A 10267-nucleotide genomic window follows, 5' to 3' on the forward strand; every position below is an offset into this window, starting at 1 on the left:
AAAAGGTCAAGTTTTTAAAACATGGGGCTGGGGTTTTCTTGGGTTTTTTTGATCATGGTTTTTTTTTTGTTGTTGGTTGAGGGGGTTTTATTTGTTGGTTTTGTTTTTTTTTTTTACACCTGTAACTTACTGGCACAGCTGATGTCATTTAGGCTCTGATTCAGCAAAGCACTTAACCATGCTACTTAGTCCCGTTGACTTTAATGGGAAGTAATTACATGTTCCAACAATGCACATACAGAAGTGCTTGGCTGAATCAAGGTTTTAGACGACATAATGAGAACCTGATTGGGAAGGAGGGGGAAACTGAATAAATGCTGTGCTCAAAATCAAGCCCATACTCTCCAAAAATATACAGTAGGAACCCATTTGTGGCAGCGCTCTCCCTATGTTGTGGCACACATTGATCTCATTGCTATACAAAAATAAAAAAATATCATTCTAATCACTGTATCCATGTTATTGCCCATGAAGTCCACATTTGGATTGTCAGACTGTAGCTGTGCATAGTGATTTAGCTCCAAATGATACTGGTTCTTTCTCCCTTTAGCATTTTTCCTCCTTTTTCAGTGTTCCATCTCTTTGCTTTATTTTTCATTTTCAAATGAGGACAAAATTCCTATCTTGTACTTGAATGTACTGCCATTTTGATTATGTTTGCCAGTGCTACTGTTGATGTGAGCTGTATTAAAATAGCAATTTGAAGTAGCACTGGCACCAGACAGTCACTGCTCATTAATATCATCTCCAGAAAAATTGTACAACAGATCTACTACCTGCTTTATAGTCCTCAAACAGTAGTGCAGTACAGACTGTCCACACAGTGCCACTGTGGCTTCCAGTCACTCCTGTTACATTACACTGAGTCTGATTTCATCTCCTTGAGAAGGCTTTGATACTGAGCATGGAGCCAATCCTCCTCACTTTGAATCCCTGCTGACATTAATGGTCCTTCTCACATAACAGATTTGGCTCAGGAGATGTAAGCTTATTTTCTCTAAATTCATATGGAAAGACGCTGCTTGAGATATTGTGGCAGAATTTGCAGAGGTGATTTTTTTGGTGGGGCAAGAGCATGGTTTTTGTTTGGTTTTGTGTTTGGTTTATTTTGGGGGTTTTTCAGGGGGAGGTTTTTGCTTTGTTTTGTTTTTTTCTAGATGCAAGTAAATCTGTTGCTAATAAATCACAAGGGAAAAATATTCCTTTGGTGTGTGTCTGTCTGTGTAGATGGTGCAGCATAGTGTGAGCTAGTAGCCAAGCTGACTCTTCTACTGTGAATTTAAACAGGTTATTTGGGCCAATGGGCTTATCAGAGTCTTGAAATGTCACCAAGGTTCAGTGGAAGAATTCAGTCCAATCCCCATATACCCATTTACTAGGATGGACCTGAGTAGCTGGATAAGTAGGGCTACTGCATGTATTTATGTAGCTTTAGAATTATAAAATATTGTTGAGGGAGTCATTCCTAATCAGTGATGTCGTCTGTTAGACCACCCTGTTGAGATAGACACAGCCATCCTACAAGCCTAAAGAGAAAACCAGCTCACATGCTGCTCCTGTCGTCCCAGCCCTTTAGCACAGAAACAATTTGTGTCACCCAGAGAGGGCAGATGTGCCCATCAGGGCTGCCCCTGGCCCGGCTGTCCCTTGTGGGGAGCTGTGTGGGGGCTGCTCTCAGTGGCCCTGCAGCTGGTGAGAAGCGGCAGGGGCAGTGGGAGGCGTTGGAAGCTGTCACAGGTCCCTGCCAGGTGCCTGAGCTCAGATGGAGTGTGTGCCAGGGTGTGGCACCTCCAGTGCTGCTACCTGCTCCCAGAGTGGGGGCCAAGTCCGGACTGTTCTTTGCTTCTCCTATCAATCTACAGCTCTTTTAACACCCTGCATGGACTCTGTAGTCCCCTGCAATTTCTTTTGAAGTCTTCCAGCACTTTTTTTTTTTTCATAGAGGGAGGGGAAGAGTTATGGGGGTGTGACAGTCACCAGCAATCCTTTTCTGTTAGTGCAGCAAGGACATCTTCATCTCACCATGACCAGGATGGGTGTAGTGCTGCAGTCATTTTTCTCAGTGGAAAAGTCCTGGCTTGGTTTCGCAGGGTATACCATGGGCACCTCTGGAGTGCTGGAGGCACTGAAGGGGAGCTTGATTTTCCTTGAGGAAAATTATAAGGGAGAAAATTTTGGATTCATTGATTTAATTGGTGGAATGGGAAAAAAATCCCCAGCTCTCTGCTTTTGTTTTTAGAAAGGTGTTTTGTTTTTTAAGGATAAAACACCTTGGGAGAAAGAAATAACTAACTTCAAAGGTATTTTGGGGAATCTGTGGCTTGGCTGCCTTCCTTACAAGCCTCCAGGATTAAGCTATGTCCGTCTTTCTCAGCTGGAATTTGTGGGAAGCTGTGGGCAGCTTCATGAAACTGGGGGTATTTTTCAGCAGAGATTTAAGACAGAGAAATAAATCTCAGTGACATTGAAAGAATGACTCTATCAGTGTATTCAGACAATCATGCAGGGCCATCTGTGCTGGGCTTTACATCCTTAGGCAATGCGAGCATGATGGGGAAGCACAGGATCCAGCTCAGGGTGGCTGCCCTTGTGCAGTTATGGTCTTTTTATGCTCTCTTCGACCTAAGGTTACCAGGTTCTTGTCTCACTTCAAACAAGACAGTGAACAAGCAACGCTGCAAGTTATTTTACTTCATTCCACCAGAAAACATTTTGTTTAATGAAGGGTGCTGTGCTCAGCTTCTGTGTGATGCTCAGCATAGTGCAGACACTGCTGGTTTGCTAAATGGGCGCTGGCTTGTGTTTCTTCCTTTCTTCCCTGCTACTTATGGTTCTACATAGGTAAGCATTGCTGAGGGCTTGCTATAGATGTAAGCTTCTTGAAACAAGGATGGTGGCTCTTGATCATATTTTCAAAGCTGTTAAACACATTATGCCTTAGCTTAAGTGACATGAAAATAGAGGAGTGACATGTTAGCAAGGGTGTGTGAAGCATCAGTTTTCTGATTTCATCAGTCCAGTTTATAATGTTACTCTTTTTTATAATTGGTGCGAAGCCTGAGTCTTTATCTTGATGGGTGTTTGCTGTGGCGTGTGAGAGTTTGGGGTTTTCCCTTTCTGTCAGATACTGTTGCCTTGCTGCTGCAATAGATCAGAATGAGAGGACAGGCAGCTGGTGCCCTTCCCTGACTGCTCTGGCTGACATTCCTGAAAGTTGAATTAGGGACAGTGTTATTTACTCTATCTTTTGCTGCACTGAGAGAATAAATTCCAGAGTCTCTACCATGTGTGTTGTCTTCACACGCTGGAAAAAGAGGCTGTGTCCTTCTGAGACAGATTCTTTACCATTGATGGGAAATTAATGATAGCAAGTAAACAATTGCTTGTTAGGATTAACAGTGATCAAAGCCTGAATGTTGTTTGGTCCCATATTTCTAGTCTGTTGTGAGCGTCTGGATAAGCAAATAATTTCTTTTTACTTCAAGAGATCATTTTACAAGGGGAAAATGCTATCATGTTCCACTACAAAGTACTCTGTTACCTATTGATAAACACTACTATTTCAGAATCTGTTTGTTTTTGCTTACAGTTCTGTATTTGTAGAATCATTTAAACTCTGTGATTTGAAGAGAAAATAAAAACAAGCTCTATCTTTGTATGCCATTATTTCTCCAGCAATTTAGAAAAAAAAAATCTTTTAATGCCAAACGGTAAAATCTGCCCTTGCTGTGTTTTTAGCCCTGTCATGCAAACTTCCCACTTAGTTAAATGAAGTTTTGTGGAACTGCTGAGCATGACAAGGTCTGATGTTTTTTAAAATGCTCATATGAGAGCTGAGGCTGCTGCAGTGCCCATCAGCAGGAGCAGAATCACATCTACTAACAAGGCAAAAATAAACCTCAGTTTAATGAGTTGCAAAAGGCCTGGTCTCTTCACCCTCTGAAGTAGTCTATTTTAGAATGGCTGTTGGCATTGTCAGGAGGGTACAGCACAGGAGACTTATATGGTTAAATTTTATAGTAGTCTAATAATGAAAAAAGCATGTGTAAGGCCTCTTGGCAAACAGTCCATAGTCGTGGCAGTATTCCTACAAATAAAGCTGCAAAAGTGGAGAGAGAGATATAATTAATGGGGATCTGCTTTATTTGCCAGGAGAGATTATTCTTATGCGGGGAGCAAAGGGTATGTGCCTGAGAAAAATGTAGAGAAAGTAGACTTGTTTTGTGGTGCCCTAAAATGCAGTTTAATGAAAATGAGAAAATAATGGGAGCAAAGTCACTTGTGTAGTCTCTGGCCAGCTGCCCAAATATGAGTGGAGATGCACTGGCCCTGGGCTGTTCTTCCAGCACAACTCACAGAAAGCTCGTTGTTCTTGCACACGTTTGCTCTATTTTCAGACACATGCTATTTGAAACCATGTTTTCTCTTTTGCTCTTTGCTCCTTTCTTGCTCTCAGCTGGTGGTGAATTTCCACCTCAGAATGTTACTTCTTGAAATGTTTTCTCTTTGCAGAGCTGTATCTGTTGTTTTCCGTTCTCCCTGGGGGGACAGTAGGAGTCTGATGAAGCTTGAAGGTACCTGGAGTTATCTCTGATTTCCTGCTCCTCAGGCGAACCTTGGCAGGGCTTGCCTGAGCTGCAGAGATCCAGCTCTCAGCTGCATCTCAAGCAACCAAATCATGCCAAGTCTAATTTTATTTATCCATAGCTTGAAAATATTTGATTCCTTGATCTGGCGTGTTAAACTCAGGTTGTCTGTGCGACCACCCCTTCTATTTTTTCCCTTTTTCATTTGTCCCTCCTGGACATTTGCACAAAGGGGAAGGGACAGTATAAATAGATATTTATATTAGCTCTCTGACCCCTCTTCCCCCCATACTATGTGTAGTCATTATCCAAGAGTTTGATCAGTGAGTGTTTTTACTTTTCACTGGACATAGCTTTATGGAAAGCTATTTCTGGTGATTCCTAACTTCCTTTTTCAGAATTTGGTTAACCTCTCTCTTTCCCAAAGACTATGACACCTGTCTGGAATCAAATTATTATTATTATTATTGAGCACATTTCAGGGAATTAATGTTCTGAATAGTGCAAATCTGTTTGGCTTTCCCTGCTCCATGGTTAACTGTAATTTATTATCAAGGTTTTCAAGAGATTTATTGCTGGGACTTTGAATTCACTTTATATCTCCTTTGCATGTATTGTTCAAGTCAAAAATTATTCATCTTTTACTTTAGCAATAGAGAAATACCTTCTAATGTTATTACCTGAATAATGGTACTGCATTAATGACTATTGGTCCAAGGAGAAATAGCTGTGAAAATATTATGAAGTACCATTGATAAATGTAATAAGTAACATTTTGCCTGGCATTTCACTTACTGGGAAATGAGAATACTGAGAAATTAAAAAATTTTCTCAATTTTTTTAAAATGTTCATAAAGAAAAGATGCAAAATTTTGATGCAAATAATAATAATAGTAGTAAAAAAAAAAAAAGATGATGGAAACTATAGGAAAGAATCATGTCAAAAATATCCTCTTAGACATTTTTGTGGGGGGTGAATTATGTTGTTGCTGAAGAAGTGAGCCCTTCAAATTGCAGTCACAGAAGACACCTCTATGATAGCTCATACTTCTTGGTCCATCCTCACATGAAACTTCCACGATGGGTAAAGTGTTAAATATGAGCTAAAATAGTCTTGAAATATACATATGTAACTGTTTTGTATCATAAAATCCAGGATGTGGAAGACCTGTTCAGGCACTTCAGCAACCCAACTACCATCACAGGGTTGTTTCCTTGAGATTTGGTCTCAGAAAGTTATCTGGCCCTGTTCATGTGGGATGTGGTCTCACTCCCAACTACTGAGGCAGCATGATTCTACTTAATATGGATGAATGTAGTAAAAATCTGATTTTACTGAGTATATGCTCGCACATGTAGGGATTTTCTAATTTCGTTTCCCCTGACTGAGATATGTATGTTCCCATGTGTGTGAATCACTTTGCAAATATCACACAGCACTTACAGGATGGCCAGGGTGTCAGACCCAGCCAGCAGGGGTTTAGGGGAGGGGTAGGTCATGTTTGACCAGCCTGGTCTCCTTTTATGACCAGGTGACCCACCTGGTGGATGCAGGAAAGGCTGTGGATGTGTCTATTTGGACTCCAGCAAGGCCTTTGAGACTGTCTCTCACAGCACACTCCTGGAAAAGCTGCAGCCCCTGGCTTGGACAGGAGCACTCTGTGCTGGGTTAGGAACTGGCTGGATGGCCGGGCCCAGAGTGCTGGTGAGCAGTGCTGCATCCAGCTGGTGGCCTGTCACCAGTGGTGTCCTTCAGGTGTCTGTGCTGGGACCAGTTCTGTTCAATATTTCTATTGATGACATGGATGAGGGTGTTGTGTCTTTCATTTGTAAATTTGCAGATGACACTAAGCTGGGAGCATGTGTTGAGCTGTTGGAAGGTAGGAGGGCTCTGCAGAGAGACCTGGAATGGTTGGAGGGATGGGAGGAATCCAATAGGATGAAGTTTAATAAATCCAAGTGCTGAGTCCTGCATTTTGGCCACAATAACCCCCTGCAATGCTCTAGGCTGGGGATGGTGTGGCTGGACAGTGCCCAGGCAGAAAGGGACCTGGGCCACTGGGCGACAACCAACTGAACATGAGCCAGCAGTGAGCCCTGGGGGCCGAGAAGGCCAAGGGCATCCTGGCCTGGATCAGGAACAGTGTGGCCAGCAGGAGCAGGGAGGTCATCCTTCCCCTGTGCTTGGCACTGGTGAGGCCCCACCTTGAGTGCTGTGTCCAGCTCTGGCCCCTCAGTTTAGCAAGAATGTTGAGATGTTCAGCACATCCAGAGGAGGCAACGAGGCTGGTGAGGGGCTTGGAACACAAGCCCTGTGAGAAACAGCTGGGGGAGCTGGGGGATGTTTAGCCTGGAGAAAAAGAGACTCAGAGGTGACCTTATCACTCTCTACAACTCCCTGAAAGGTGGTTGTAGTCAGGTGGGGCTTGGGCTCTTCTTCTAGGCAGCAACTGACAGAGAGGACACAGTCTTAAGCTGCACCAAGGGATGTATAGGTTGGATATTAGGAAAATGTTTTTTATTGAAAGTGTGATAAAGTACTGGAAATGGTCTGGCCAGAGAGGTGGTGGAATCACCATCCCTGGATGTGGCAATCGGTGCCATGGCTTAGGTGAGGTGTTAGGGCATGGGTTGGACTTGATGGTCTTGAAGATCTCTTCCAACCTAGTGATTCTGTGATTCTGTGAAATGAAGCTCTCCTGGATTTTATGTATATTTCTTTGTAAGAGATTTGTGTTAGTTCTTTGAAGGACCAAATAGACAGTGCCCTTGGTCCAGTCTGGTTCCAGAAAAGGTATTCTAGGAATCAAGATCAGAGGGCTAATGGAAGATATCCAAGAATTGTGTAACTGAGGGCTGAGAAAGCCTTTATTAAAGGCAATTTATATGATTTATACTAAGAACATAACTTGACCCAAAAGTGGTTTTATCAAGATATCTGGGACTTTGACTTTAAAAACAGTTACAGCAGACTTCAGTTTAAATGTGGAGCCATTCTCACTTTATTCTATTTCTGTACACGTTAACAGAGATGTGGAAAGGTTGTTTGGTATTGCCACTGTTTTGTTTAGGTTTTTTTCATGGTTTTCTGCATTGTGCCATATCGACCTGCTGTTCAAAATTGTCAACTTAAGTTTTGGTCTGATATAGTTATGCCAAGGTGCAATTTGCACAAGACCAAATTTTCTTTTTATATCCTCTATCTGGGTCATTACACTTACGTGCTCTAGATCTTCCTAAGAGGGCTTACAGTTTACCATACTTTGTCTTTTTGTTTATGTACTCAAAACTACTGAAAACTAGTATATGGTCTAGAGAGGAGTGGGTTAAATGCCTGTGAGAAGGCATTCAGTCTGAATGTCACCCTTAACCATAAAATGGAGTTATAATGGTTCCCTAACCTAAAAGTAAAACAAAATTTCCAAATATTTGCAGTCTGTATGAGCACTAAGGTAACAAAAGACATAAATGCTTCAATGAATAGGTGCAAATTGAATGAGAACATTTACTTCTGCTTTGTTTTATATTTGTTAATTTAAAGTCCAAAGGAACTTCAAAGTCTATGAGGCAGTAAAGTGTCCCTCTTGCTGATTCTATTGTCAAAATCACCAGGATCTTTTCAGGCCACCTGCTGAATAATCTGATGTAGAGATTAAAGTGCTCTATCCCAAGAGCTTCTTTTTTGGTTTTATTTTTAAGGTTCTGCATCTTCACTGTGGTAACAGCTCTGTGTTTTGTCATAGCAATGAAATATTACTGAACTAAGTGCTGCACTTAGTGGTATGCTCAGCAGAGATTCTGTAAGAAATGTCTTAGGTGAGTTGCATGAATTCCAATTAATTTCTTTCTGCTTGTGCAGACACCAATGAAAAAAATAGGACCTTATTTCCTATGCTTTGATATTTGATAGTCATTGTACTGGACACTTCAGAGAGCTGATTTAATAAGCCATGTTAAGCAGTCACATCATAGCATATGAGTCATTTGAATTCCTACTGTACATAAGCTTGCTATCTTAGGGAAATGCAAGACATATGTTTGGCAAACGTCATTAATTTTTTGAAACATTTGAATGACAAAGTGAATAATTAATTGTCTCTTTCTGAGTTAGCGTTTACTGTTCTTTGGTATGTTCCCCCAATTTGGCTAGTGTGTTTTGTGGGATGTCTTTGTTCTTGGTCATATGCTAACATTGCCATAGCTACTATTATTATTTCAACTGCAGGCCACAGCTGAGATCATCAGTGTACTTGGTGCTCTACTCGTGACAGCAAATGTCAGCAAGTCTTTAGTTCATTGAAGGCAGAAGTTATACTCAAAAAGATGAGAAGAAACAGTGTATGTTTCACTGGAGGAGCTGAAACTGAAGCAAAGAGCATAAAATGATGCAGAAAGGCTGCATTTTCTGGGTCCTCTCACGGAGCAGGAGCCTTCATATTAATATTTTAATTATCAGCTGTTTTGAATAGATGACATAGATCCTTAGTCCTTGCATTCTCAAGGATTTATAAAGGAGACTTTTCACAAAAAGAAAACCAAAACACAACAACCTAATACTGGTGTGACACGCATTTTTGTGGCTCAGTGTTCCTTGATTTTAGGCAAAACTATGATATGAAGAGCAAGATCAAAGTGTAAAAAGAAAAAAAAAAAAAAGAAATACATCAAACATCATCTTGGTTTTGAATTTGGCTCTTTACAGGAAGAAGGTAAAATTCAGTTGGAGCTCCAAGTTGTTTCTACATTCAGTGCTGCATGGAGAAAAGACGCTGGTTTGAAACAAGTTCTAATTTAACATTAACTTCTTTGCTAATACCTGCTTTTTAGGTGCAATTCTGTGACTTGTGATATGTTTTTCCTCTGGCACTCTTCTATGATTGCTTTGGTTTTGTGTGTGTGTGTTCATGCTGTGTGTAGATTTCAAGCAAGCTGTCAAACAGTGTCATTTGTAACTTAAAGATAAAAGATGCCACAACAGTTTACTCAGGACCTAAGGCAGGCAATGGTAGATATTTGGAAAAAACCATACAAGGAAAATGGGTAAAAATATCTGAAACCTAGAGAGCAAAACTCAGAACTTAAAGGTACTTCCCGATGACAACAGAAAATGCAAAAGTAAATAAATTAATGAGGGCAAGCAGAAAGTATAAATTCTGCAAATGGAGCAGGATGCTAAGTGCAAGTCAGCTGAACCAGAACTATGGTGGAATCAGTGGGTGTCAGGAGAGGGAAGACACATTTTCTTGAGTACCAGGTACTTGAAAGAGTGATAAGATTTTAAGGGTGAATGTGAGTGTTTCCAGGCCACGTACTCATCATATATATTGGCTGAAATAAGACAATTAAAAAAAAGAGGTGTTTGTACATCTATATATAACATTATCTTGACAACCTTTTTCTGGACAATGAGCCAGAGAATGAAGTTGGCCTGTTAGTTCAGATAATTATTCTAAAGCTCAAAAAAAGAAGACATTAACTTTTATTTCCCTGTTCTAGAAATATCACTTTCTTCCCCAGTCACTGGAAGAAGATAAGTGTTACCTTTTATACTGGTGAATAATGGTAGAAAAGATTTAAACATGGTGTTAGATATCTTCAGATCCACTGCCTTTTAAATTTGCTTTAGTATATTTCTTTAACTGAGAAGACTTAGTCTGAGGAGCGTGGCAGTATCAGTTTGA

Source organism: Fringilla coelebs (genome assembly GCF_963513975.1).
Source record: "Fringilla coelebs genome assembly, chromosome: 7".
NCBI classification, from domain to species: Eukaryota; Metazoa; Chordata; class Aves; order Passeriformes; family Fringillidae; genus Fringilla; species Fringilla coelebs.